Below are 27932 nucleotides of genomic sequence, written 5' to 3' on the forward strand. Positions count from 1 at the left end.
TATAATATCTAGGCCAGGAATTCTGTTTTAAAGGGCATGTATTAATTTTATATTTATGTATTTATTGTTGGAAGCTGCCCTGAGCCCAGCCTTGCCAGGAAAAGTGCAGGGTTGAAATCAAAATAATTATTAAACAAATACATTTATTTTTCTGCTGTCAGATTGCCATCAGTTGTCACTCCATATTCCCTTTTATTGCACTGACTACTGTCCCCTCTTCTTCTAGTGTCTTGCCCCTGTTCTTGAGAGCTACAATTTTAATCCTGCCTTGAAGTTTTCTTTTCATCCAGCCTCTTGCTACTACAGATTTTGGATGCAATTCTAAAAACACTTTCCTGGAAGTAAGCCCCATTGACTAAAATGGTGCTTACTTCTGAGTAGATTGCTTCCTTAGCCTTATACAAAGGAGGAGACTTCCTAATTATACCTTTTTGCCACCGCATTACCCTTGCCAAATTATTTATAGATTAATTCATGGAGCTGATATGTCTAATTATATCTATTCACGTCAAATATGAATGGGAATCCTGCTGGAAGCCAGGCTGCCAAAAAGGTTTTGACCTAAGAAAGAAGAGGAGGCTGCTGTGTATGCAAATCACTCGCTATATAAGTAGCACTGGGACCAGACTCTTATGTCCTTGCTCTGTTACAGCTTGAAGGTAAGGGTGTGAGGAGTTGGAGTTTAAAGAAGTGGGATGTCACCCAGAATTCCTCATATCCCAGTACACTGCGGTTATTTTTGACACCTCTGTATAGCAACTGCTTGTGTAATTAAGAGATTTGCAGTCGGCCTCATATCCTCTTTGCTCGGTGATATATTACTAGAGCTTTGGTAAAGCAGTAAAGAAAGGATTTGTCATTTTTATTTTGCAGTGTTGGCCAGCTGGACCCTGCATTTCTATCTGACTGGTACTCAAAGAAGGTAAGACCCTGATTTACTAGTCCCATGGGGATAGCTAGATACCCTATAGCAAGAGATTTGCATGTTTCTTGGTGGACAGCTATATCACAGTTACTCCCCCCCCCCCACCACTAAATTTGCATTCCAACAAACGGGAGAAAGTCTGCTAAGATACTATCCTGAAATCAGTGAAACCCTTACCAGCCCTTCTAATTAAATATTTGTACTGTCACAATCCAAAAAAGGATGATTGATACTGGAAACCCACAGCTATCACCGCACATACTTAATCCTGCCGTTAGCTGCAATTAGGATGTCGGCATAAAGAGCATGGCATGTTCCCAATTTTTTTCTGAAATTATATGATCTTTATTTAAAATGCTGAATAAGAAGTACCAGTGTAGAATTAATCAAACAAAAGTCTCACCTGTTGGACACACAGAATGATGCAAAATTTTTTGAAGGCATGTCCCTGTCTGGAACAGTGTGTTCATGCCATCAAGTCACAACCGACTTAAGGCGACCTCATAGAGTTTTCAAGACAAGAAATGTTCAAAGGTGATTTGCCCTTGGCTGACTCTGTGTGGGATGAGAGAGTTCTGAGGGAGCTGTAACTGAACTCAGTTCTCCAGATACGAGTCCATTGCATGTTATCACTATATTGCACTGGCTGTCCAGATGGAACTACTGAATTAGAATTCATCAAGAAGCAAATTAGGCTTCAATAAACTCAAAACATTCTCATTGCATAAGTGTTATTAAATTAACATGTCTCACAAAATTTGCTGCCGAGAATGTTTTTAAATTTAATTTCAGGAGAGTAGCTGGTCTGAGGTAGAAGAGTTAGATTTGAGTCCAATAACAACCCGAGAGGAAAAAAATCTTGGTCTCTAAAGTGCTTGACTTGAATATACCTTGTTTTTAATTTGTACGCAAAGGAGACTTGCATAGAAATTACACAGACTGCCTCTTACATCTTTTGATGCCTCTATTGACATTTCTTTATTTACTCCCAGCCTGCCTCGGTCCCACCCCTCAAAAGAGGAAGAGAGACAGGGAAGAGGCACCCCCACCCCTAAGGCCAAACATACCCCCTCACTTAGCCAAATGTCACCTTCTTACCTTGCATGGGGCTTGGGCAGGCCAGATAGCAGTGACCTTACCTTGCCAGGGATAGGCTGTGGGTCCCATGTCTGACTTCACACAAGGCTCAGGTGGCTGGGCTCGATGCATGTTCCTTTACCTCACTTGGGCGTTTTGCCACAGTGCTGGCTCAGGAAGTGACTTTGTGTCCTGGCTAATCCACCTCATAAGGAGGAGAAAACAGCAAGGTCTGGGGGTAACTATTGGGTGATTTTTCCAGTCTTCGTTGTGGAGAAAGATAGACTATAATAAAATAACAAATGTATTTGATGACTGGGGATTGATAAAAGTTAGGTTGGTTGATGGGCGGGAACAAGAGAATGAACAGGAAAAGATGAGTTGTCAGGAGGAAAGAAAAAAGGTATTAGTATAGGGAAGATAATGGGAAAATGAAGTCCCCTTGCAAGTTGACGTGAGTGAGGTGCCCCTTGCAAGTGCTAGTGAGTAGGAAAATGAGGTGCTTCTTGCAAGCTCTCACCATGCTAATGAGCTTGATGTGAAGCCTGGCCTTATGCAACTAGTTGTCCCATGAAGAAGCTGCCGGGGGAAGGAAGGAGGGAAATTGAAAAATTGAAGGCAGATAAAGGTGAGTTGGTTAGTAGATGGGAAGGAAAGAAGGAAGGAGGAAAAGGAAATATGATGTTTGAGCTTTTATGAAAGGAAGAGTGGAGGGAGGCAAATGAGATGCCACCAAGAAGTACCCACTGGTCACCCACCCGTACACCACATCACTTACCCATGTAGTTAGTGTGACAAGTATGATGAAGTAAACATACTGTATATAATCTATCTTGATTGAAAGTGGAAGTGGCACTGGAAATAATTGTAAGAGAAATATTTCAACCGTTCGGTGACATTGTTTATATTTTTCTTTTCTTCAGTTTTTTTCTGTGCTGAGCTGTGCACTATAAAACACAGCCATGGGTGACGCTGAGATGGCCGCCTTTGGGGCAGCTGCCCCGTTTCTCCGCAAACCAGCAAAGGAGAGGATTGAGGCACAGAACAAGCCTTTTGATGCTAAGAATTCTGTTTTTGTGGTGGATCCTAAGATCGTCTATATCAAGGCCACTGTCACTGCCAGGGAAGGGGGAAAGGTCACGGCCAAGACTGAAAAGGGGGAAGTAAGTAAAATGCAATAAGTCAAATGTAATAACTGTCTCCTCTCTAATTTCTAGGATGATGATAACTAGTCTTTTGTTTCCTTGACAGTCTGTGACGGTGAAGGAAGATCAAACCTTCTCCATGAATCCTCCCAAATATGACAAAATTGAGGACATGGCCATGATGACCCATCTTCACGAACCTGCTGTCCTGTATAACCTCAAAGAGCGTTATGCAGCCTGGATGATCTATGTGAGTATGCTTTAAAGTGGCATTTCTCTGTTCCTTTGTAGTGAAACTAGGCATCAAACCCATTTCAAGAAATTCAGTGTGTTTCCATTGTCCATAGTGGCGTAGAACAGCAGTGTCATAGTGGTTAAGATCAGGTGTACTCTAATCTGGAGGAACCAGGTTTGATTCCCCGCTCTGCCGTCTGAGCTGTGGCACCTTATCAGGGGAATTCAGATTAGCCTGTACACTCCCACACATGCCAGCTGTGTGACCTTGGGCTAGTCACAGTTCTTCGGAGTTCTCTCAGTCCCACCTACCTCACAGGGTGTTTGTTGTGAGGGGGGAAGGGAATGGAGTTTGTAAGCCCTTTGAGTCTCCTTACATGAGAGAAAGGGGAGATATAAATCCAACTCTTCTTCTTCCCCATAGTTGGGCTTTTTTCTTTCTCTTTTGGCAGTGTATGGGGGAACTATTACTTTCCCATCTATTTAAAGTCTTGGGCCTCTCAAAAATAGGAGCATGGAAAGCGACCAGAGCCTTATGAATTATCCATTAATTATTGCCATTTATTCAGATGAATTGCTTTCATAGTATTCATGAAATTCATCCACCCCCATCCCTGAATATTTTTGCTTACACTAAGCTTGGCAATAATGGGTTTTTATACTATTTGGGATGATATGAAGATAATCCACAGCATGAGCAAAACACACACACACACACTCTTTTATTCTAAAGCAAGCAAATCTTTGGATACTTAAATCTGGAGATTGGAGTTGTAAACAGGCAATACAGACATTTCTACAAACCTGAAAAAGGCCTCAGGTTTTCAGAAAAATATGAAATCTAAAAAAAATACTTTAGAGGGATTAAAAATCTGAAAGTGATAAAAGGTACACCTGTTGATTTTAGCAGTGGATTATGCCAGAAGCATTTGATAGGCAACCACAGTGTTCTAAGACTTCGTTCTGTCAGCAAAAGCAACTGGGAGGGTGTGGAGCCTTTTCCAGACTATTTTGGTCTTTGAGAGAGGACTTATTGGGACTTATCTAACTAGAGTTGCCAGCTCCAGATTGGGAAATTCCTGGAGATTTGAGGGTGGAAACTGAGGAGGGGAGCGCTTAAGGGGGGGGGGTCCTCAGCTGAGTTAGGGCCATAGAGGCCATTACCAAAGCAACTATTTTCTCTGAAGGGGATGGATCACAGTTGTACTTCTAGAAGATCTCCAGATCCCATTTGGAGGTTGGCAACTTTAGGTCTGGTTGCAGTCTCTGGATGACTTGATACTACTGGGCTTCCATAACTCAGCTAGGCCTGGCTGCTTGCTATTAGAACATAAGAACATAAGAACTAGCCTGCTGGATCAGACCAGAGTCCATCTAGTCCAGGACTCTGCTACTCGCAGTGGCCCACCTGGTGCCTTTGGGAGCTCACCTGCAGGAGGTGAAAGCAATGGCCTTCTGTTGCTACTGCTCCCGAATTATTGTTCAATAAAACTGTGAGCAATAAACAAACAGTGGCTAACAGTCAGTAGGACTGAATAACTTAACACTTTACTAAGTCAATAGTGTGAACAAAGTCTACAGACAGGGCTATGAAACAGCTAGTGCCCCAGTCTCCAGAAGTATATGTCAAAGCATACAATCATCCATACTTTCAAATAAATTTAAGATTTTCTAAACTAATTAGAAAATCCACAGTGAGTTGCCAGTGTCCGGGAATTATCTGGCTTCAAAGAATCTTCAAGGCTCATGGGCATTTTCAGCGTACACAGGATTTGTCCCATAGAAAGGCATTATCACAACTCAGTTCAGACTGTGCTCAAACTGAGGCACAGATAACTGTAGTCTGTCAATCAAATGAGAAGGAATCAGGAAAAGGGGAGAGGCTATAGGAGCTTTCAGGAAATGGAAAGAAGAAATAGTGAGCAAAGAAGGAAATTAGATGATTCTGTCAAGTATTTGAGAGTTCCTGCTTGTAAATTATGTTTCCTGTTTCTTACAGACTTATTCAGGTCTCTTCTGTGTCACTGTCAACCCCTACAAGTGGCTGCCAGTGTACAACGCTGAGGTTGTCAGTGCATACAGGGGGAAAAAGCGTCAAGAGGCTCCTCCCCACATCTTCTCCATCTCTGACAATGCCTATCAGTTCATGTTAACTGGTAAGTAGACTGATATCATTTTGAGTTAACATCCTTTCTCAGAAATGAAAATGCCAGTCAATATAGCAAAGAAATTCTTTTGTCTTAGAAATTCAATTTGTCCTATTTCCTGCTGCTGAACTAAAACTGGACCAATTTTCCACCAAAAATTAATAATATACATAAAAGAAACTAGTTAACAAAAAGGATGAAGGAAGAGGCTGCTGATGAAGAGAAGGAAAACTGAAAGTGGAGGTGCAGATAAATGTAGATTAGCTGTTGGGTGGAGAGGAGAGAAGAAATCGGGAAAAGGGGAGAGGTGTCAGGAGCTTTCGGGAAAAAGAAAGAAGATACAATGAGGTAGGGGAAAGTGAGATGCCTCCGGCAAGTCCTTATGGTTTCTTGCTTGTCACAAAATATTTAGAAAGTTATGTAACATTGAATAGACTTGTTTACAATTTACAGGGTAAATAGAATGGGTGCCGGACGCTATATAACCTGTTCTGAGGAGGGGGGACTTTGCACTGGTTCCACCCCCCAAAAAACCTGTTTTATCTCCCTCAACCCAGGGTTTTCAAAAATCACTAAACCAGCTATCTTTTCCAAATCCTGGGTTGGAGCCACTCCCACCCAAATGGCCAGGCAGGTGATACTTTATTTCTCTTCCTTCCACCGTGCTGTCCATGGTCAGGGAGAATCTGCCTGTCATTGCCCTGCCCCTTTTTTAAAAAACATTTTTTGTGTTGCATATATGCAGCTATGCAGGTGCAGCCAATTGCATTGTAGGATGATTGGCATGGCTGTGGGGGTTCATTTCTGCATATCTGTGTAGCTACACGGATGTTGCAGGAAACTGGCAGCTGTGGTATTAAACAAAATTAAATACTGCTACTATCACTGCTACTACCACATTACTAATAATAATAATAATAGAAAGGTCAACAACAACCAGCTAAAGAACTGGCAGCTGTGATATTAAACAAAATTAAATAATAAGAATAATAATAGTGCTATTTATACCCAGCCCTCCCCTGGCTAAACTGGGGTCAAGGCAGCTTATCATATTTAAAAGTACAGTTCAAATTAAACATTCGAATTTCAAATCACAATAACATTAAAATATCATACAATAATCATACAATCCTAGAATGGCGTAATTCTGAAGATGATCTCTCAAAAGGATGATTCAGTCTAGTATCTACCATAAACCAGGAAGGAGTATGCTGCCAAGATCAGAGGTGGGAGGAGGGAACAAGAGAAAGGGGGAAAGAGGTGTGTGGAGGCCAAGCACATATATTAATGGTTGCTGTCTCAATCATACATCTGGCAGAAAATCTCTGTCTTGCAAATCCTGCAGAATTGTGTAAGATCCAGCAAGTTTCACTTAGCAGAACGTTTCTCCAGGTTGGAGTCAGATTAAATGAAGCTGAGTATAAGGCTCTCTGACGGGTGTGGAGGAAGAGGCAGTCCCAAAGAAATGAAGGTCCTAGACCATTTAGGGCTTTGACGTTCAAGAGCAATACCTTGAGCCTGATCTGGAATTCAACTGGTGGAACACTACTATTATATTTGTTCTATAAGGGGTCCCAGTCAGGACACGCACTGCCATGTTCTGGACCAGCTGTAGTTTTTGGAGCAGTCTCAAGGGTAACCCTGCATAGAGTGAGCTACAGTAATCCAACCTAGAGGTGACTGTTGCATGGATCACTGTGGCTAGATCGATCTGAGGCTGATATTTGCTTTCAGTATCACATTCTGCACCTTTTTTGAGTCCCCACAGAATTGCAGGATGTAAACAACCTGGCCTTGCCCTGCAGATCATTTCCTGATCATAGGGACACTTCTTTTTAATAATTATGTGCACTAAGGATTCCACAAGAAAGCCTCAATGAGTTTAATGAGATTCACTCTCAAGAAATTTTGAGTAGAACCATAGTCTTATTAAACCCAACAATGCTGGTTCTGTGTCTTTTCAGATCGTGAAAATCAGTCAGTTCTGATCACGTAAGTTTATTTCCTTATTCAGGTTTATGCTGGCTTTGTGGTACAGAGTGGGGTTTCGGGGTTCAAGGAGAATTCAAACCACTCCTTCTTGGACTGTCCAAGGCCAACACATGGAAATGGCAGGAGAGACTAGAAGGAAAGTTTGCATTTGGCTCACAATAGCTCATGCTGGAATAAATTTTAGTTTTCAAGCTATCACTGCACTTCTATTTTGTTTTGGTCATAACACTTTTCTTTGATCAACAGCGGAGAATCTGGTGCTGGAAAGACTGTAAACACGAAACGTGTCATCCAGTACTTTGCAACAATTGCAACTACTGGTGATAAGAAAAAGGAAGAGGCAGCACCCACACCTGGCAAAATGCAGGTATGTTTTTTTCACTAGTAATATGATTTTGTGCAGCCTACTCTATAACTGAAGACAGAAATTTGATAATAGCATTTACATTGCAGGGGACCCTTGAAGATCAAATCATCAGTGCCAATCCATTGCTGGAGGCTTTTGGAAATGCCAAGACTGTGAGGAATGACAACTCTTCACGTTTTGTAAGTTCTTTGCAGAATCTGAGCATTGGCCTGCATTGAAATCAGACATACTCATATAGCATATCTTCAATAGAACATAGCATGACATGCCTTTTCCATTCTATAGGGTAAATTCATCAGAATTCATTTTGGTGCCACAGGCAAACTGTCTTCTGCTGACATTGAGACATGTAAGAGAACATTTTTAAAAAATAAAAATAAGCAGTTATCTATGTCTGTCCCTTTTGGTTTTTAATTGGGTTGCTTCTGTTTCTCCTTTCTTTTCAGATCTTCTGGAAAAATCCAGAGTTACTTTCCAGCTAAAAGCAGAAAGAAGCTACCACATTTTTTATCAGATCATGTCCAACAAGAAGCCAGAACTAATTGGTAAAGATAATATTTGACTTATTTTGTAGTAATATTAGATAATTCAGTCTGAAAAATTAATTGGTCTCATTTAGCCAAATGTTTTTATTGCAATAAAAAACAGGACACACACACAGAGAATAAGCATGTGTGTTCCTCAAGAGGGAAAGAACAAAGACATATCTTTATACTTTCAGTCTACTGTGCTAAAAAGCAGCAGCTACCCTTATTGATTAGCTTATAGCTAGGCAGAATAGTTTCTAACTAATCAGATGATTGGTTCTGAATAAAACAAAGGACAACAGTTATGTCTTTCAAAGACATAACTTATCAGTATGGGTGATTTTAAAAAAACCAGACTGACAGCATTCCTCAGCTGTCAACCCTGACTGGTGACCCTTGGCTTGTTGCCTCACAATCTAAAACAGACACCATTATGATTACAATTCAAAACAGACATTGTTGCCTGGCTTTATGCTCTACAATTTAGAACAAACAAATATAATTTGTACCACAGAAGCAGCAACTAGGCATTTAAGCAAAGCAATTTGAACAAATCTACTCTATTCTCCATTTAGAGATGCTTCTGATTACCACCAACCCTTACGACTTCGCCTTTGTCAGTCAAGGGGAAATCACTGTTGCCAGCATAGATGATCAAGAAGAACTGATGGCCACAGACGTAAGTAGCGTGCAAAACTGAGTTTGGGTGGTATCTACCTGAAGTGTATTCACTTACAGAGCTTGCTAATTCAATCGACAGAGCGCCATTGACATTCTGGGCTTCAGTGCTGATGAAAAGACAGCCATTTACAAGCTTACAGGAGCTGTAATGCACTATGGGAACATGAAGTTCAAGCAGAAGCAACGTGAGGAGCAGGCTGAGCCAGATGGCACTGAAGGTACTACTGAAAACCTCTTCAGAACTCCCAGTTATATCATATTAACCATCATACTGAGAGGTGCAGGATATACTGTGCCATTTATATTCAGATGTCTCAGTACTTTATACATCCTGGTAAGGTACTGTAGCTTATTATAACTTTGTCTGTATTGCATTAGTATAGACAATACAGTTTTATTATGATCCTTTGCTCGTTCCTTTCATTTAACCATCCAGCATTAACAAAAAGAATTAACATGGACAGAGGTGGAAAAAAATTAATGTTAGGAAACAGAGGTTGAATCAAAAATATTACATCTTGCTCAAATGTAAAAATGAATGTGTGTATGGGAGATCAAGTTTCTTCCTCCATATTACTTCCATGTAAGGTGATCCATAGCCTCCATTATGAATTTTATATACAGGGATTATAAATGTTCAGCGTTACTGTCACAGGCATAAGAACATAAGAACAAGCCAGCTGGATCAGACCAGAGTCCATCTAGTCCAGCATTCTGCTACTCGCAGTGGCCCACCAGGTGCCTTTGGGAGCTCACATGTAGGATGTGAACGCAATGGCCTTCTGCGGCTGTTGCTCCCGATCACCTGGTCTGCTAAGGCATTTGCAATCTGAGATCAAAGAGGATCAAGATTGGTAGCCATAAATCGACTTCTCCTCCATAAATCTGTCCAAGCCCCTTTTAAAGCTATCCAGGTTAGTGGCCATCTCTGCACACAGGTTAGTGGCACTATCCAGGTTAGTGGCACTCTGCACACAGGACTTTGCAATGGGGTGTTGGGATTAGTGGGTGTTACCCAAATTGCTTCTTTATGTGTACCTTTTTACACAAATAGATTTCTGTGACTCATTCTTTAGTTATAATACACCCCAATGCAAAGAATAGAAAAGCTAGACTACTGCTAACATCTCCATTGACTTACATGAATCATTGCAAGATGGTCTAGAAACATCGTATTTCTGTTATGGATTGATAATCTCTTCCTGTCATCTCTGTGTTAAGTTGCTGACAAGGCTGCCTACCTCATGAACCTCAACTCAGCAGACCTGCTTAAAGCTCTGTGCTATCCTCGAGTCAAAGTCGGCAACGAGTTTGTCACCAAAGGCCAAACTGTCCAGCAGGTGATGATTGATGGAATGAAATCAGCTGTTTGAATTTGCCTCATTATTAACCATTCTTTGTCCAAGGTATTAGCCATCTGCTTTGTATTCTGACTCTCTGTTTCCTGTTCACATTCTGCTACTGTAGGTGTACAATTCCGTTGGTGCTTTGGCGAAGTCTGTCTTTGAGAAGATGTTCTTGTGGATGGTCATTCGTATCAACCAGCAGCTGGATACCAAACAGCCTAGGCAGCACTTCATTGGAGTGTTGGACATTGCTGGCTTTGAGATCTTTGATGTAAGGAACACAGACTTTGTGGAATAGTTCTAGAAGAGTGATGAGCATCCTAACTGCCAGAGGAAATCTTTTAAGCAATTAAGCGTATCATTCAATAATGCTCTGAATGCAAAGGCACTGAAGGAGTGAGATTGTTTCCGAGCTGTTGGCTAGAGAGAGAAGTCTCTGGCACAGATTAGAAATTGTAGAAATTATTTGGCTTGAGGACTACGGACTCATCAACTAAAGGAATCTTTGGAGTTTAAACGATGTCTTTGAAAGGATGAAAAACAGTGAGTTCAGAGAAGATGAGCCATCATAGGCGAACAATAGTATTATAATATGAGCAGATTTGATCTGATAACACAGGATGTGTGTGAAAAATAAAGACACCTTTTTGCTAAATTTTATATATACTTTTAGTACATAAACCTACTGAGAAGGAAGGCCTATACTGATAGATAGCCATTCGGAATCTGATTAGAAACACTTGTAAACACTGTGGTCTCATTTATCAATTTCTAGTTCAACAGCCTGGAACAGCTTTGCATCAACTTCACCAACGAGAAACTGCAACAGTTTTTCAACCATCACATGTTCGTGCTGGAGCAGGAAGAATACAAGAAAGAAGGAATTGACTGGGAGTTTATTGACTTTGGAATGGACTTGGCCGCCTGCATTGAGCTTATTGAGAAGGTCTGGATATAAAATAATTTGATGGATTTATTTGAAACATTTGAGTGCCATATTTCCACCCAACTTAGGGTCCCAAAGGCAGCAAACAACCAAACATTAAAACAGTTTAAAATACAGATAAATGGCTACAATTATTTAAACATTTTAAATAATTAAATAAAATATGTAAACATGTAAACATACATAACAGGGAGGATGGTCAATGAGAGTTAGTGAGGCCATGGCAAACAGAATTAAAATAAAATTCTTCACCCACTAATGAGAAACAGTGATAGAGGGAGAGATATGTTTCTTCCTGAATTATAAAACCACAATGGAGAAGGCCCTTTAAACTGAAAGTAGCTGTCAAAATCCCAATTTTTGGAAGACGTTTGAGTTCGTGTTTCATAGTGTGGACAAATAGGTGCGCAGAAGTATGCACCTTTGCACCAGGACGAAATGACTTTCATTACATTAGCTGTATTAAATTAGTTTTATTGTATGCTTACTGTGCAAGATTTAACATTACTAAATACATGCTGATTTAATTAATCTGTGTATTTGCTGACAGCCAATGGGCATTTTCTCCATCCTTGAAGAGGAGTGCATGTTCCCCAAGGCAACAGACACTTCTTTCAAAAATAAGCTGTATGACCAGCATCTTGGCAAGTGTAAGAACTTTGAGAAGCCCAAGCCCGGCAAAGGCAAAGCAGAGGCCCACTTCTCCCTGGTGCACTATGCCGGGACTGTGGATTACAACATCAGTGGCTGGCTGGACAAGAACAAGGACCCCCTGAATGAAACCGTTTTGGGGCTGTACCAGAAATCATCCATGAAGACCCTGGCGTTATTGTTTGCTGATCGTCCCCCTGAAGGTGGTATTCCTGAACCTTAAAACAAATTCATAAAGAAAACTTTAATCAGTACTTGCCAATTTATGAGGTGGTGTGACCCTGCAACCCATATCTACGTTCACAACGAACTTTGTTTAAAAGTAGCAATACTTTCTCCTTTGCTGTTCTCTGAGTGAATCAAGCTCTGTTTGCAAGTTATAGTGAACGCATGTAAAGAGGGTGCACTTGATTTTTTAAAATCATGCATGTGTTAAATAATTCTTTTGTTACATTAAATTCATGCACAACTGAACATGCAGTTGCACCCCCATAGTTTATCCAGGTGTTGTTTCCCAGTTTCACTTGTAAAGCAAATGTCTCCTGGTTCTTTCTTACATAGAGGATGCATGTGTGTTCACTATAACATGGGAACAGGGCTACAGTCACAGACTATCAGTATTGCTGAGCTATACTGTTTGCTGATCACCCTACATGCTGGGAAGTTCTGCATAATTAGCAATTTAAGTAATTCATCAGAGTCAAATGCTTTATGCATATGTATTCAGCTTGATGCATATATTAATGAAATGATTCATGAAATGGTGTAGCGTGGTGTACAGTGTGGTGTAGTGGTTAAGAGCAGGTGCACTCTAATCTGGAGAACTGGGTTTGATTCCCTGCTCTGCCTCTTGAGCTGTGGAGGGTTATCTGGGGAACCAGATTAGCTTGTGCACTCCAATACATGCCAGCTGGGTGGCCTTGGGCTAGTTACAGCTCTTTGGAGCTCTCTCAGCCCCACCCACCTCACAGGGTGTTTGTTGTGGGGGGTGGGGAAGGGAAAGTAAAAATAAGTAGAATACAAACTAAAAACCTTTTGTAGATATTAAAACTAGTCACATTTAATTTGTTTAAAATTTCACTGCATTTCTAATTACTTATTTTTTTAATTAACCAGAGGGCGGTGGCGGCAAGAAGGGTGGCAAAAAGAAGGGTTCCTCTTTCCAGACTGTGTCTGCTCTCTTCAGGGTAAAGTGCAATTTTTTAAATTTGTAAAACTGAACATAAATATGTCAGAATTTGTAAACTCAAAGATAATTGAATTTTTTTAAAAAAATCTGTATGTAAAAATCATGGATCAAGAAAATATACGCTATTTAGAAAGGGAAACAGCTTTGGGCTGATAGTTAAAACCAAAGAGTGGATATAGAAACTTAGAGAAAAATATGAATTTGTCCCAGTGTATCATTCCTCCTCTACTAAGGAATTTCACACCTAACTTGTGGGCTTGTTTTTTTGCTAAATAATAGCTCAATCGAGATCTTGGAGCTAGTTGCCAAATTCCTGAGAAAAGTTCTGGAGTGTTGATCCTTTCGGACTTCAGATGTTTTATATATGTTTTATATATGTTTTTATTGCTCTTGGATCCTATATTTTGTCATTATTCATGGCTATTAAAGGTGTGTGTGTGTGTGTGTGTGTGTGTGTGTGTGTGTATGAGTGTGTCCTCTCTGCAATAGCTCCTACTGACAAGTGGTAGGCTGCTGATCAGTTTCAAAAATTATTTGTCTGTGTGGCAGTCCAAGAAATTGTTCTTCAGCCACATAAAGATTGTAATAGCAGCTTCTGGTCCCACAGGAGAACTTAAACAAGCTGATGAGTAACCTGAGGAGTACTCACCCGCATTTTGTGCGCTGCCTCATTCCCAATGAAACTAAAACTCCTGGTAAGATATGGAGATCAAAAGAGAAGTGTGAAACACCAATTTCCTCTCCTACCATGTAGCACTAATCTACGCTCTAATATTCTAAGGTGCCATGGAGCATGAACTGGTATTGCATCAGCTGAGGTGCAATGGAGTGCTGGAAGGCATCAGAATTTGTAGGAAGGGATTCCCCAGCAGGATCATTTACGGTGACTTCAAACAGAGGTTAGTATGTGCTAATTAATTGTATTTCTTACTTATGTTTCAAAAAGCCATTTTCAACGTAATACAATAAACTAGACTTTAAAATATCTTGTAAATTAGGAATCAATTAACGTATATAATATTTATAATGTACAGGTTAAGGAAATGAGGATGGGACAAAGAGACAAACCGGGCATTATATACTTTAAATAGAAATATGTGATTTCTTTTTCTATAGCATTGACTTTTAACAGCACAACCAGAGAGCTTCAAGAGAAGTGTTTTAGACTAGGTAGAGGGTGACACAGTTCCTCATTAATTTGTTAATAAACTAAAACATATGAAGGGAGAGTTATCTGGGCATGAGACTGAAATTCTTTGGCAAAATTAGGGAGTTTTTCTGACTGATGTTTACAAATGAAAAGGAACGAGTTTTATATAATGATTCAGCAAAATAATAACTATGTTTTTCTCTACAGGTACAGGATATTAAACGCAAGTGCCATCCCAGAGGGACAGTTCATTGATAGCAAGAAGGCTTCAGAGAAACTTCTTGGATCCATTGATGTTGATCACACCCAATATAAATTTGGCCACACCAAGGTAAAAATATTCTGGGGAACAAGAATGAAACATCTGACTTTACTGTAACAGTGAGCAATATTCTCAAATATTTTACTTCTCCAGGTGTTCTTCAAAGCTGGCCTCCTTGGTACTCTAGAGGAGATGAGAGATGAGAAGTTGGCACAACTGATTACACGTACACAAGCCGTGTGCCGTGGCTACGTGATGAGGCTGGAGTTCAAGAAAATGATGGAAAGGAGGTAGAATTTTGACATCATTAATAGAATTCATGACCTAGTGAACCTCTTGTCACAAGGACATGTGACAAAAGTATGAACTGCTGTTGGGCCACAAAGCATGTTGCAGCAAATTTGTGAATTTGCCATAGTCTGTGGTACACACACATAGCCAATTCTGCTCCATGATACACAGAACTATGTTTATGCCTCAGAAAAAATGCATTTGTTGCACTTATACATAATGTTTTAGGAGTCTTAGAATGAAACTTGATAATGTTGTCTGTGAGACAGCAGTGTAGAGGAAACCATCATAAATTCTTGCACATTGTCCCACTTTGGAAAATAAGCAAAATATGTTTCAATAATATAGTATGACTGTTATAAAACAAATTGGAATGAGGAGTAGAATAAACTGTAGATAAAATAAAAAAACAAACTTTGGTCACACCAGTTTTTTTCTGGAATCATCTTCAAGATGTCATGTTGCCTTCCTTGCAGGGAGTCCATCTTTACAATTCAGTACAATATCCGTTCATTCATGAATGTCAAAACCTGGGCTTGGATGAAGCTGTACTTTAAGATCAAGCCTCTGCTGAAGAGTGCTGAGTCTGAGAAGGAGATGGCCAACATGAAGGAAGAGTTTGAGAAAACTAAGGAGGACCTTGCCAAGTCAGAAGCCAAACGGAAGGAACTGGAAGAAAAAATGGTGTCTCTGATGCAAGAGAAAAATGACTTGCAGCTCCAAGTCCAAGCTGTAAGCATTACTGGTGACTTAAAATATGCATTTTTAAATCTCATTTATAGCATGTTTAAGTGTATAAGGAACTCAAACATTGCAGTGGAATGTCTGGGAATAGGAGTTTTCAATTTTTTTCCTACATACCGTTTATAAACTTTTTCTTACCATAGTTGCTATGAAACTTTGTATGTATCTGTGTGTCGAGTCTTAAAGGCATTTTGTGTATATATATACACACATATACATATATAACATATTTGCTTTTCTGTTTAGTATTCTGTGTTATATAAGCCATAAACATTAGATCCTGCTCCAATATATATGTTTAATGTGAATTATCCAGTTTCGGATATCTGCCATGTTCATTTCAATGGCAGGAAATAAATCATGTTCTAATGTGTCACTATGCTGGTTTTTGCACTAGAAATAAAAGGTTGTACTCAGGATCTGGTTATATGGTTATAGCTCTGGATTCAAAACCCTGACCCAGTTCTGGGATGCACATGTTTTTCACCTCTAGGAATCGGATGGCTTGGCAGATGCTGAGGAGAGGTGCGACCAGCTGATCAAAACCAAAATCCAGCTGGAAGCCAAAATTAAAGAGCTGACGGAACGAGCAGAAGATGAAGAGGAAATGAATGCTGAGTTGACAGCCAAGAAGAGGAAGCTGGAAGATGAATGCTCAGAGCTGAAGAAAGACATTGATGATCTTGAGTTGACACTGGCCAAGGTTGAAAAGGAAAAGCATGCCACTGAGAACAAGGTACTGGCCAGAATACCTTCAAATCTGTAGCAAGTAGTCAAAATGTACCACCCTCATTGCATAGCATGATCAAATTCTGGATGTATTTCCATTCTGAAAGGTGAAAAACCTTACTGAGGAGATGGCAGTTTTGGATGAGAACATTGCCAAACTGACCAAGGAAAAGAAAGCCCTCCAAGAAGCCCACCAACAGACCTTGGATGACCTGCAGGCAGAAGAGGACAAAGTGAATACTCTGACCAAAGCAAAGACCAAGCTGGAGCAGCAAGTGGATGATGTGAGCACAATAATATGGGGAATAATATCTCTGAGGTGGCCCACCCACCCTAGGGAGAATGGTAGGGAGGGGGAGAGGGGAGGGGAAGGGAAGGTGGGCCGTCATCTGGTCTTGGCCCACCCACACTAGGGGGAAGGGGAGGGAGGGGACCCGGCATCTGGTCATGGCCCACTCACCCTGGGGGGAGTGATGGGGAGAGGGGAAGAGGTCCCATCATCTGGTTGAGGCCCACCCACCCTGGAGAGAAGGGTATGGAGTGGCAGGGTCTTTATGACTTCTTTCTCTTCAGCTTGAAGGGTCTCTGGAGCAAGAAAAGAAGCTCCGCATGGACCTTGAAAGAGCCAAGAGGAAGCTTGAAGGAGATCTGAAACTGGGCCCAAGGAATCTACAATGGATTTGGAGAATGACCAAAACAGCAGCTGGATGAAAAGCTTTCTACAAGTAAGCATGGCTTTCTTTTGGAAGATTTGCATGGAGATGCATTGTACCAGCCACATTTAATTTGGATTTTGAAGACTAGACTTTAGATACAGTGGACTCTTTCACATATTATGTTTTGTCATGAAAAGGAAAGAGACTTTGAAATCAGCCAACTCCAAAGCAAAATTCTCGAAGTACTCCAGGCAGGCCTTAGGCTCTCAGCTTCAGAAGAAGATCAAGGAGCTACAGGCAAGATTGCAACATGGCCTCCCTTAGGACTGGAGTGGGAATTAACTCCATCCTGAGAAGCATCTTTGACTCCTAATGGTTGCTTCCCTTGTTTCCACAGAGCCCGAATTGAAGAACTGGAGGAGGAAATTGAGGCAGAACGTGCCTCTCGGGCCAAAGCAGAGAAGCAGCGGGCTGATCTCTCCAGGGAACTTGAAGAGATCAGTGAGCGCCTGGAGGAAGCTGGTGGAGCAACAGCAGCTCAGATTGAGATGAACAAGAAACGCGAGGCAGAATTCCAGAAGCTGCGCAGAGACCTTGAAGAGGCTACTCTGCAGCATGAAGCCACTGCAGCTGCCTTCCGCAAGAAGCATGCAGACAGCACAGCTGAACTTGGGGAACAAATTGATAACCTGCAGCGCGTGAAACAGAAGCTGGAGAAGGAAAAGAGTGAGCTGAAGATGGAGATTGATGACCTTGCCAGCAACATGGAATCTGTCTCCAAAACCAAGGTTTTGCTTCTTAGTACATTAGAATAAAATTTACATCTAACATTCTTGAAAACTAAAATTATCCATACTGATGTCGGAGTCTACAACCTAATACTATCATTTATACCAAAAGCTTTTAAGTATTGGAGGTGTAGTATACTACCAGCTATATTATCAAAACAGGAAAATGTTAACAATATGCCATCATTGTAAATGCAAACAAAGATAAATTCACCAAGGCAAATATTCAGGATCTGGGTGCCAGGAATTAATGAAAACTTGAACAAGCAATATGTAATGAGACCTCTTAAAATTAACTCTAACAAGCCTAAATCATGTTAACATTTAGTCTAAGAATCAGTAGTTTCCATGCTTCCTAACACCTGATGAACATTGCTTTAAGTATGTGCTATCCTATTAATTAGGCTTGTTCCAAAATTCTTCTTGATTGTGGCTGGAATGAAGGATACATGATCTGGCACAAACAATATTTGTGTTGTTGAAGGCTTTCATGGCCAGATTCAACTGGTTGTAGTGGGTTTTCTGGGCTGTGTGGCCGTGGTCTGGTAAATCTTGTTCCTAACGTTTTGCCTGCATCTGTGGCTGGCATCTTCAGAGGTGTATCACAGAGAAAAGTCTGTTTCACGAAGATGAAAATGCCAGCCACAGATAAAACATTAGGATCAAGATCTACCAGACCATGGCCACATAGCCCAGAAATCCCATCACAACCAATATTTGTGTTATTTTTCATATGTGATCAAATGTTCACTTTTGCTGTTCATTGTGTGCCATTTCTCACTCTTTTACTAAAATATCTTTCAAGTGAATGTTGTATTTCCTTTTGCTCATTTTAGGCCACTCTTGAGAAATTAAGCCGTTCCTTGGAAGATCAGCTCAGTGAAGTTAAAGCAAAGGAGGAAGAACATCAGCGCACAATTAACGATCTGAGTGCTCAAAGAGCTCGTCTACAGACAGAAGCAGGTAAGATTGATTATAAATTACAAAAGAATGATTGCAAACTTTAAATGCTAAAAAGGTCTGTTGTGGTCTTGTCATCACAGGAGCACTGTGGAAAATCGCCCAAACCAGGAAGTTAGCAAGCAAGTAAAGGTAGAGTAAGTTAGGACTAAGTTCAAGTACTCAATTCCTGAATGGCAAAGAAGCTAGTCAAAAGGTAACCTAGGGCTTGAGAGTAACAGTGGTTCAGTAGTAGAACCTGAAGAATTTATCTGTACTGACAATTTCGCTCTTGCTGTTTTGTCAGTAGAGACCCTGCTTCTGAAAATAGATATGAAAGCGTTTTATCTTCTGAGGCTGAACCAAGGAGAAATGTAGCACTGTGCTGTCTTGCAAGTACTTTTCCATGGCTTTTTCTGCAGAGCACAAATAAAATGTTTTGAGGAAAGAAATAAAAAGTTTCCTCATATAAATAAAAAGTTTCCACATAGCTTCCCCCCCACAAGTTCTACTTCAAGCTATTTAATTGGATACGGTTATTTAGCAATCTTTTTTATAAAAAAATTTAAGAACGTTTCCTGCTTGCTATGCGGAGATCAGGAAACATTTTATTTTCCACCTGATTTTGAGGCTCTTACTTTTGTTTTCTCTGCTGCCTGTCATTTTCTGCCACTTCAGTGATTCTTCGTGCTGTTCACTATTTGCTGAAGTTTCCTACAGATGTTTTCTCAGCTGGCATCGGGCTGCCTGCCATTTTCATCATTACTATGCACTAATAAATTCAGTTTTGCCTGCTGATTATGTGAATGTGCTTTTATTCCTTTGTTGTTGTTGTTGCTTTGTGAGAGGTCACAGGACAAGTGGTCACAAGTGGCAAGGTTGTGCAGATTTTGAATCTCCATAGGTTTGAAGATATGTCTGCATGGTTTTTCTTTTTTTTTAAAAAGAACCGTTTTCAACTGAAATGCTTTATTTTTCTATGCTATGTGGACAACCCACAAAATTATTCTTTTCAAAACATTTGCAAAACAGTTGGGAAATGTTTTAAATGTTTTGGGCAGAAAAAGCCTATGTAAGAATTGCTTCCAGTTAACTGTTTCTCTTGGTCCTGGGTCATGGAGTGATTGCAGGAGCTCTATGGTATTGGGAGTGCTACAGGTATGGGTCAAGATATTGGGATCTTTGGATTTGATAGTTTCCATGTTCTTCCACATATGTTGTTTCAAAGTGTCCACTTGGAGGTACTATTCTTCCAAGACACCTCTATTTGCTTTTGTACTTTTCAGGTGAACTTGCACGTCAAGTAGAGGAAAAAGATTCTCTCATTTCCCAGCTTTCAAGAGGCAAGCAAGGCTTTACCCAACAGATTGAAGAACTGAAGAGGCAACTTGAAGAAGAAACAAAGGTGCATTTTACATCTGCATCTGGTAGACAGTTTTTGCGCTGTTATAATACTACTCTGAATAAAGCAGAAAATAACCATGATGTCCGAGAACATAATATACAATGACAGTATTATACAGACAAGTATATATAAAAAACTGCCTAAAACTTTCTAGTCTACAATCAGTAAAAACTAGATTAATTTGTAAATTAAAAGTCACAACACAGGTGGGGAAAGAGACCCTTTAATTTTCCTCAGATAAGTTTTCCTCAGTTTAATTTGTAATTATACATTAATTGTTTTATAACTGGAAATAGAAACATAGTTATTCTCAGAAGGGCTGGCAAAACAGATTTAGGGAAATCACTGAACAAATTAATTATTTTGTGCAGGCAAAGAATGCACTGGCCCATGGTTTGCAATCTGCTCGCCATGACTGTGACTTGCTACGGGAGCAATTTGAAGAAGAGCAGGAAGCCAAGGCTGAGCTACAACGTGCCATGTCCAAGGCCAACAGTGAGGTTGCCCAATGGAGGACCAAATATGAGACTGATGCCATTCAGCGCACTGAGGAACTTGAGGAAGCCAAGTATGTATGTTTTGGGGGGTGGAAATTGAGGACAGGGGGTTTGGGATGAGTGTGATTACTCTACATATTAGTCAGGATCCTATGTGATGAATATGCTGTCAGATTTCTGACACTGCACATAGAATGTCTGATTGGTTCAACATCATTAATCTTACTGTATTGTTTATTTAATACCCCATCCAGTTGACTGTGTTCACATACTCTTTGTAATCTGTCTTGAGTCCAAGTGAGAAATGCAGACTACAAATGATGCAAATAAATAAATTTACCATTTTTTGCACATATTACGGTCAACACACGAACAGGCTTGTGTTTAATGGGCCCGGTATAAAACTGTTTTTGAGTTAGTTTGAGTTAATTATTTTTGAGTTAGTTGAATTAGCTCCCCAACCTTGCATAAATTAAAAAGTTACTTCTTTTCATGCTTAATTCAAATATTATTTGTTTTCTGCAAGTTTTAATAAGCCCAGTAACACTTTTCAGGTTGATTGCCTATGAGGTTTACCAGAGGCTCAGGCTTATTTTGCACAAGTTCTCTTGTGGAAAACTCACCTGCGCGTCATGGCAGATATTCAATTACGCACCATATTAATGGCAATATCTGACTTTGATTTTCATTTACACAATGGTTCCAACGCTGCTGTGCTTCGGGTGCAAAAAGCACACATTTTCAGGTGCACAAAGCACACATTTTCCTGATGTAGGGAAACTCTGACCTTTTCCTCAAACTCTGACCTCTTGCTGCACAAGTGAGCCATGCCTGTCTCAGGTTCATAATACCTCTCCATCCAAAGTTTTGCCCTCTCACAGTGCTACATTCTTCTCTTCCGTCCACCCACTCTCTGCCCACTCACCACCTGTTCCGCTTCCAGCTCCCTTGTTTCAACATTCCCCATTTGGTTGCTGCATATGATCCAGTATTTGAGATTAATTAAGGCTCTATTTACCCAGTGCTGTACATATGAAACCGTAATCACAGATCTAGAATTACAGATGATATTTTCTGATCACATGTTTTTTACATTAACCTTTCAGTCAGCAAATACTGGGAAATCTAATTATGGCGAGTGGATTCGCGTTATGGCACTGTTTGTGATGCCCTTTAAGTATTTGAAGTTTTAGAATGATCATCACTTCAAAATAATCACCCAGTGCACATGCCAGTGGTAACTGAGATTAGCATATTGCATATTTCCTCAAAAGTTCTTACAGAAAAGAAAAACAACCCCCCCCCCCCAAACATTCCCATGACAAAGTGTATTGCTGGTTCATCATTTTGTTTTAAAGATATTTTGTTTAAATTCCCTCTTCAATGCTTCATGTAAATAAAAAGAGTCTGAATTTTAAATGAAACAAAGGATGTGCTATGTTTATAATGCAGTGCCAAAGTCCTTTCTTCCCTTCAGTTGCCTAAAGAGATAAATGCTGTTTACTTCCAATATTTTTCCTTCAGGAAAAAGCTTGCCCAGCGCCTGCAGGACGCTGAAGAACACGTAGAGGCTGTGAATTCCAAGTGTGCTTCCCTTGAGAAGACAAAGCAGAGACTTCAGAATGAAGTGGAGGACCTCATGATTGATGTGGAAAGGTCCAACGCAGCCTGCGCAGCTCTAGATAAGAAACAGAAGAACTTCGATAAGGTAGGTTTGGCCACTGTAAAAACCATTTGACTATATGATACAAAAGCCTCCTGCCTAGGAATTCATGGATTATTATCTGATGGTGCTTTGCAGGTTCTGGCAGAATGGAAGCAGAAGTATGAGGAAACTCAGTCTGAACTGGAAGCTTCACAGAAGGAGTCTCGCTCTCTGAGCACAGAGCTCTTCAAGATGAAGAATTCTTATGAAGAGTCCTTGGATCAGCTGGAAACTCTGAAACGCGAGAATAAGAATCTTCAACGTAAGTTCATTACTTTCTCTTCAAATCTGGATTTGGAACACTGTATGCCCAACAGTGAGAAGCTAGTGCGTGACTTTTACCGGTAAGCAAATTGGTGATTATGCCTTGCATCAAAGGAAATGTTGGGATGCAATGTGCTGAAGTATGCCTTCCTCTGAAAGCTGAATAGAATGGAAACTTTGCCGATGACATAATTGGCAAAATACACTTTAATCCTTAATCTTAAGCACTCTTTCTGTATCTTCACCCCATCCTATATCTTCATCCATACAAGCATGCTTTTGTCATTTAACCAACAGAGGAGATATCTGACCTCACGGAACAGATTGCTGAAGGAGGGAAGGCCATCCATGAACTGGAAAAAGTGAAGAAACAGATTGAGCAGGAGAAATCTGAACTTCAAGCTTCTCTTGAGGAAGCTGAGGTAAACCTGAGATTGATCATAGAGAAAACTGGACAAGGAACTCTTGTCCTATGAGATACTATAAACCTGGTGGAACAGGCTCCCTAAAGAGACCAGGGCCCTGCAGGACCTATAGAGTTTCTGCAGGGCCTGTAAAACGGACCTGTTCCACCAGGCCTTTGGTGGACATGTTCTACCAGGCTTGGGACCCTCATACCATCTAAGCCTCCCGTGGATGGGAGGGGATGGGGAAGAAGTCGCCATCAGCTGTTGTTGTTAAATTGTTGTGTTGCAAATTTTAATTCATAGTTTTATGCTGGTTTTATGCTGATTTACTGAGATTATATATTTGAGGTTCACCGCCCTGAGCCCTTTGGGGGAGGGCAGTATACAAATGAAACAAATAAATAAACCACTATGGAACAATTCAAAAAGCAAACTGAAAATAATGAACATAAAACTGATCAAAACAGTTCTGTTATACTGATGGCCACAAAAAAGAATGCGGAATGTTCTAAATTAAAGATAATCTCTACTATATTTTAATACAATAGAAAGAAGCTGCCAATTTTAGTTCATTGTTATCAGCTTTAATAAATGGTTTCCTTTAGGCTTCACTGGAACATGAAGAAGGCAAAATCCTCCGCATTCAGCTTGAGCTCAACCAGGTGAAGTCTGACATTGATAGGAGAATTGCAGAGAAGGATGAGGAAATTGACCAGTTGAAGAGGAATCACCTGAGAGTGGTAGAGTCCATGCAGAGTACTCTAGATGCTGAAGTGAGGAGCAGGAATGATGCCTTAAGGATAAAGAAGAAGATGGAGGGAGATCTGAATGAAATGGAAATCCAACTGAGCCATGCCAACCGCCAAGCTGCTGAGGCACTCAAGAACCTCAGGAATACCCAAGGACAGCTCAAGGTATATACAGGGAAATTTCAGGCTATTGGCCAAGAAACCATGATTCTGTAATAACAACAAACGTTTAAAGACTCACAATAATTTTGTCTGACAGGATACACAACTGCATTTGGATGATGCTGTGAGGAGTCAAGATGATCTGAAGGAACAGGTGGCCATGGTTGAGCGCAGGGCTAACCTGATGCAGGCTGAGATTGAAGAGCTCCGGGCAGCCCTGGAACAGACAGAAAGGGGCAGGAAAGTGGCTGAACAGGAACTCCTGGATGCCAGTGAACGTGTGCAGCTCCTCCACACACAGGTCAGCTTCTAATGAACAGTGTATCCTTACAGAGTCCCTGAGAGAGAAGAAAGAATTGTGTATAGGCCCTGTTCTAAAAGGCAAAACTTGAGCTTGATGAATATGTTAGGAAAATCTGCAGTTTCCCTGTCCTTCTTTCTGACCTTGCTGGTCATTATGCTTTTTAAAAAAAATATATGAAAACTATGCCTGACTAACATTTGTCAGGCTTCATACAACGCATGAATGGATATTAAGAAGATTATTATTAAATCTAGTGACAACATTTTTGGCCTCCTTTGGGACTCTGAAGGGAGTTTAGAAATAAGGCTGGGTATCATACAGACACTCTGCACTCCCTGCCAAAACGTTATTAATGTTTGACAATAGAAGGCAATCTTTTATGTTCAATTCAATCAATAACGCTAAACCCTTTCCCTGCCCCCCAACAGAACACCAGCTTGATCAATACCAAGAAGAAGCTGGAAACAGATATTGCCCAAATCCAGGGTGAAGTGGAAGAGACAATTCAGGAGGCACGCAATGCAGAAGAGAAGGCCAAGAAGGCCATCACTGATGTGAGTAGGAGGATGTTTTTCTTTGAAAAGTATAATCTGGCTTTCATTGGTATGGCTGGTTTATTGAGTTGGACTGATTTCATTATTAATAGGCAGCCATGATGGCAGAGGAGCTGAAGAAGGAACAAGACACCAGCGCTCACCTGGAGAGGATGAAGAAGAACCTTGAGCAGACCGTGAAGGACCTGCAGCACCGTCTTGATGAGGCAGAGCAGCTGGCAATGAAAGGTGGCAAGAAGCAGCTCCAGAAACTGGAGGCTAGAGTGAGTAGCTGAAACAAATAGGTTCCTATCAGAATTTCTATGAACAATACTCAAAATCTATGGTAAATAGGTCCCTACTAGAAGAGACCCAGTTCTCCTCCTCCTTTCCTTTAATTAATGCTCTCAAAATTCCATGCCTCTTGGAATATTTTCATTATTTATCAAGGTGGCTTTTGAGGATGTTTTTTTGGTCTTTTTTTGATCAATTTACAATATTAGATCCAAAATAAATCTGCAATTTCTATCAGTTCCCCCTTCCCACTGCAGACTCTCCTCGTGTCATTTCTCAGGATCCTCTATCCCCCAGGAGTAGTGTTTTGTGGAGATCAGTGGACTGGAGAAGCAGGAAAGTTCCATTCTGCCGTTAGGAAATTTAATTTGGATTGAACCCTATATTTTTTGGTATACTAAGGAAAATTTCCTAAATAGTAAGAGACCCATAACTGTATGTAAATGACCTGGATTTAATGCTGTCCCCATCCATGTAAGAGCTAGGTATTTTTCTATTTGTTGTAGTTGTATGTCGATGAAGGCATTGATGTAGTTGTATGCCAATGAAGGCATCTGTTTCAGATGTGGTGGTGCTTCTATAAGTTACAACTGTATAAGTTACAACTGAAATCTTCAATTTCTTTTTTCAGGTACGGGAGTTGGAAGGAGAAGTTGAGAATGAGCAGAAGCGCAGTGCTGATGCTGTTAAAGGTGTGCGCAAATATGAGAGAAGGGTTAAAGAGTTGTCCTACCAGGTGAGCATGTAAAAATTTACCTGTGATAAACAGTCCAGTGACATTATTAATCAGTATCATTTGACATTGATAACAGTGCAAAAAAAAAGAATAACATCATTATTAAAATCATAATAATAGTTATGTATATGTATTTACATCCTGCAGTTAGTAGGTCATAGATTACAATTTTATGACATGGAAAAAATATTGCCCCATACCGACCCATATGTTTATTGTCCCCCTTTCCCCGTTCCAGTATAATTAACACAATTACTGCCAATCATTGCAGTACCCATAAAGGGCAACATGAAATGTTACCACTATCCCACACTATGCTAACCTTAACTGCGCTTAATCCAAACTACTAGTCTGCTTTATACTTCTGTTTTAGAAAGCCAGTATTATTTAGGAAAGGCGGGACTGAGGAAAAATAAATTCTATACGCTTACATTTTTTCCTTCCATTATCCAAATTTTCTTCAGTCTGAGGAAGATCGGAAGAATGTTCTAAGGCTTCAGGATCTGGTGGATAAACTCCAACTCAAAGTGAAAGCATACAAGAGACAATCTGAAGAATCTGTAAGTACTTGACAGGAAAAGAATTGCATTTCAATTTAATTTGACAAAATATTATACGCTGAAATAATATTGATTATTTCATGGGCAAACCCAGAGGTGGCAGGACACCGCACCAATGTGGTGCCACCTCACTGCTTCTACAAGGGTGGCATAGGGAGCAAGAAACAGCTCTGAACCCTCCCCCCCCCACTGCCAGAAAGCCCCATAGGGCTAACAGGATTTACGCCACCAAAAGGGCTGTGTTCCCAGCCCTCAATCTAATGTTGGCCACACTCCTGGGAGCCTCCCAGCCCACCCCCATCCCCCTTGCTGGCTTCCGATTGGGATGCCAGTGAAGCTGTGTTGCAGCCTGGACTTCTGTATTTTGTGGTGTGGGTCTGAGGGACAGGTGATTGCTAGAGCATCTTCCACCTCCACCGGGGTCGGTGCTCCAGGGAGGGCAAATGCAGTGGAGCAAGGCCATGCCTCTTCCTAATGCCCTCCCCCCCCCCCATGTGGCTGTTAGACTGTTCTTACTCAATTCATTAGAGTCTCAAGAAACGTTAAAGTTTGCCAGCTAAATTATTTCTTGAAAGCTTAGTTCTTCATTAAGCTAAATAGAAATTACATTAAATTGACATGAGCACTTTTATCATGAATTTCTGCTGCCTTATCTTGAGAAAAACAGGATTGCTGTTTGTTCTAACTGCTTAGGTTCAGTCACAGAAACTCAAATCACCGCCCAGAGCCCTCAGGGGATGGGGCGGTATACAAATGTAATTATAAATAAATAAATAAAATAAATAAATCTGCCATGTTCATCTTAGCCCTGAAATGAAGCAGAAGTTGCGCCCCCAAATTAAGCAGAAATAGTACTTTGATTTTCATAATTCTTTTGCCATTCTCAGGAGGAACAATCCAACCTCAACCTCTCCAAGTTCCGCAAGATTCAACATGAGCTGGAAGAAGCTGAAGAGCGGGCTGACATTGCAGAATCCCAGGTTAACAAACTGCGGGTGAAGTCCCGTGATGCTGGAAAGGCAGCCAAAAGCGAAGAGTGAGCTCACCTAGATGCTGAAGGTGAACGAAGAAATGCACAAAATGTGAAGATCTTTGTCACCTAGTTATGTAATTATTGTTCATTCTGTCCTCAAATGTCTAGGAAATAAAGATTGTAGAAACCTTTGCACACATAAAAACGTGTAAACTTTTTTTTGGTGAATCTTACTCTCTCACACATTATGTCTGGCCCTTTCTTATGAGATAGCCTAGTAGTCCCCAAATGGGCAAATAAAATTAACTCAGCATTGGAGCCATAATATATAAGGCCACTTTCTCTGTGTGTATAGCGTTTCTTAAATGGGTCCAGGAAAAGCTCTGTTGGGATAAAAATAATTCATTATTACAGGGTACATTTTATACTTCCTTATATGACATTGAGGAAATAAGAGGTATTTACACTTCCTTGTATGACAGTGAGGAGACCAGAGCTCCAACCAGAGCTTTAAAGTGTAACAAAAAATAATGTATGGGTTCTGTTGTTCATTCGAA

General features: G+C 40.5%; 1 pseudogene; it reads left to right on the top strand.

The window, feature by feature from the left end:
- Positions 1 to 620: 620 nt before the first annotated feature.
- On the top strand, positions 621 to 27580 carry LOC125429057 (annotated as a pseudogene).
- The last annotated feature ends 352 nt before the right edge of the window (positions 27581 to 27932 follow it).

Source organism: Sphaerodactylus townsendi, linkage group LG03 (assembly GCF_021028975.2).
Source record: "Sphaerodactylus townsendi isolate TG3544 linkage group LG03, MPM_Stown_v2.3, whole genome shotgun sequence".
Taxonomy (NCBI): Eukaryota; Metazoa; Chordata; class Lepidosauria; order Squamata; family Sphaerodactylidae; genus Sphaerodactylus; species Sphaerodactylus townsendi.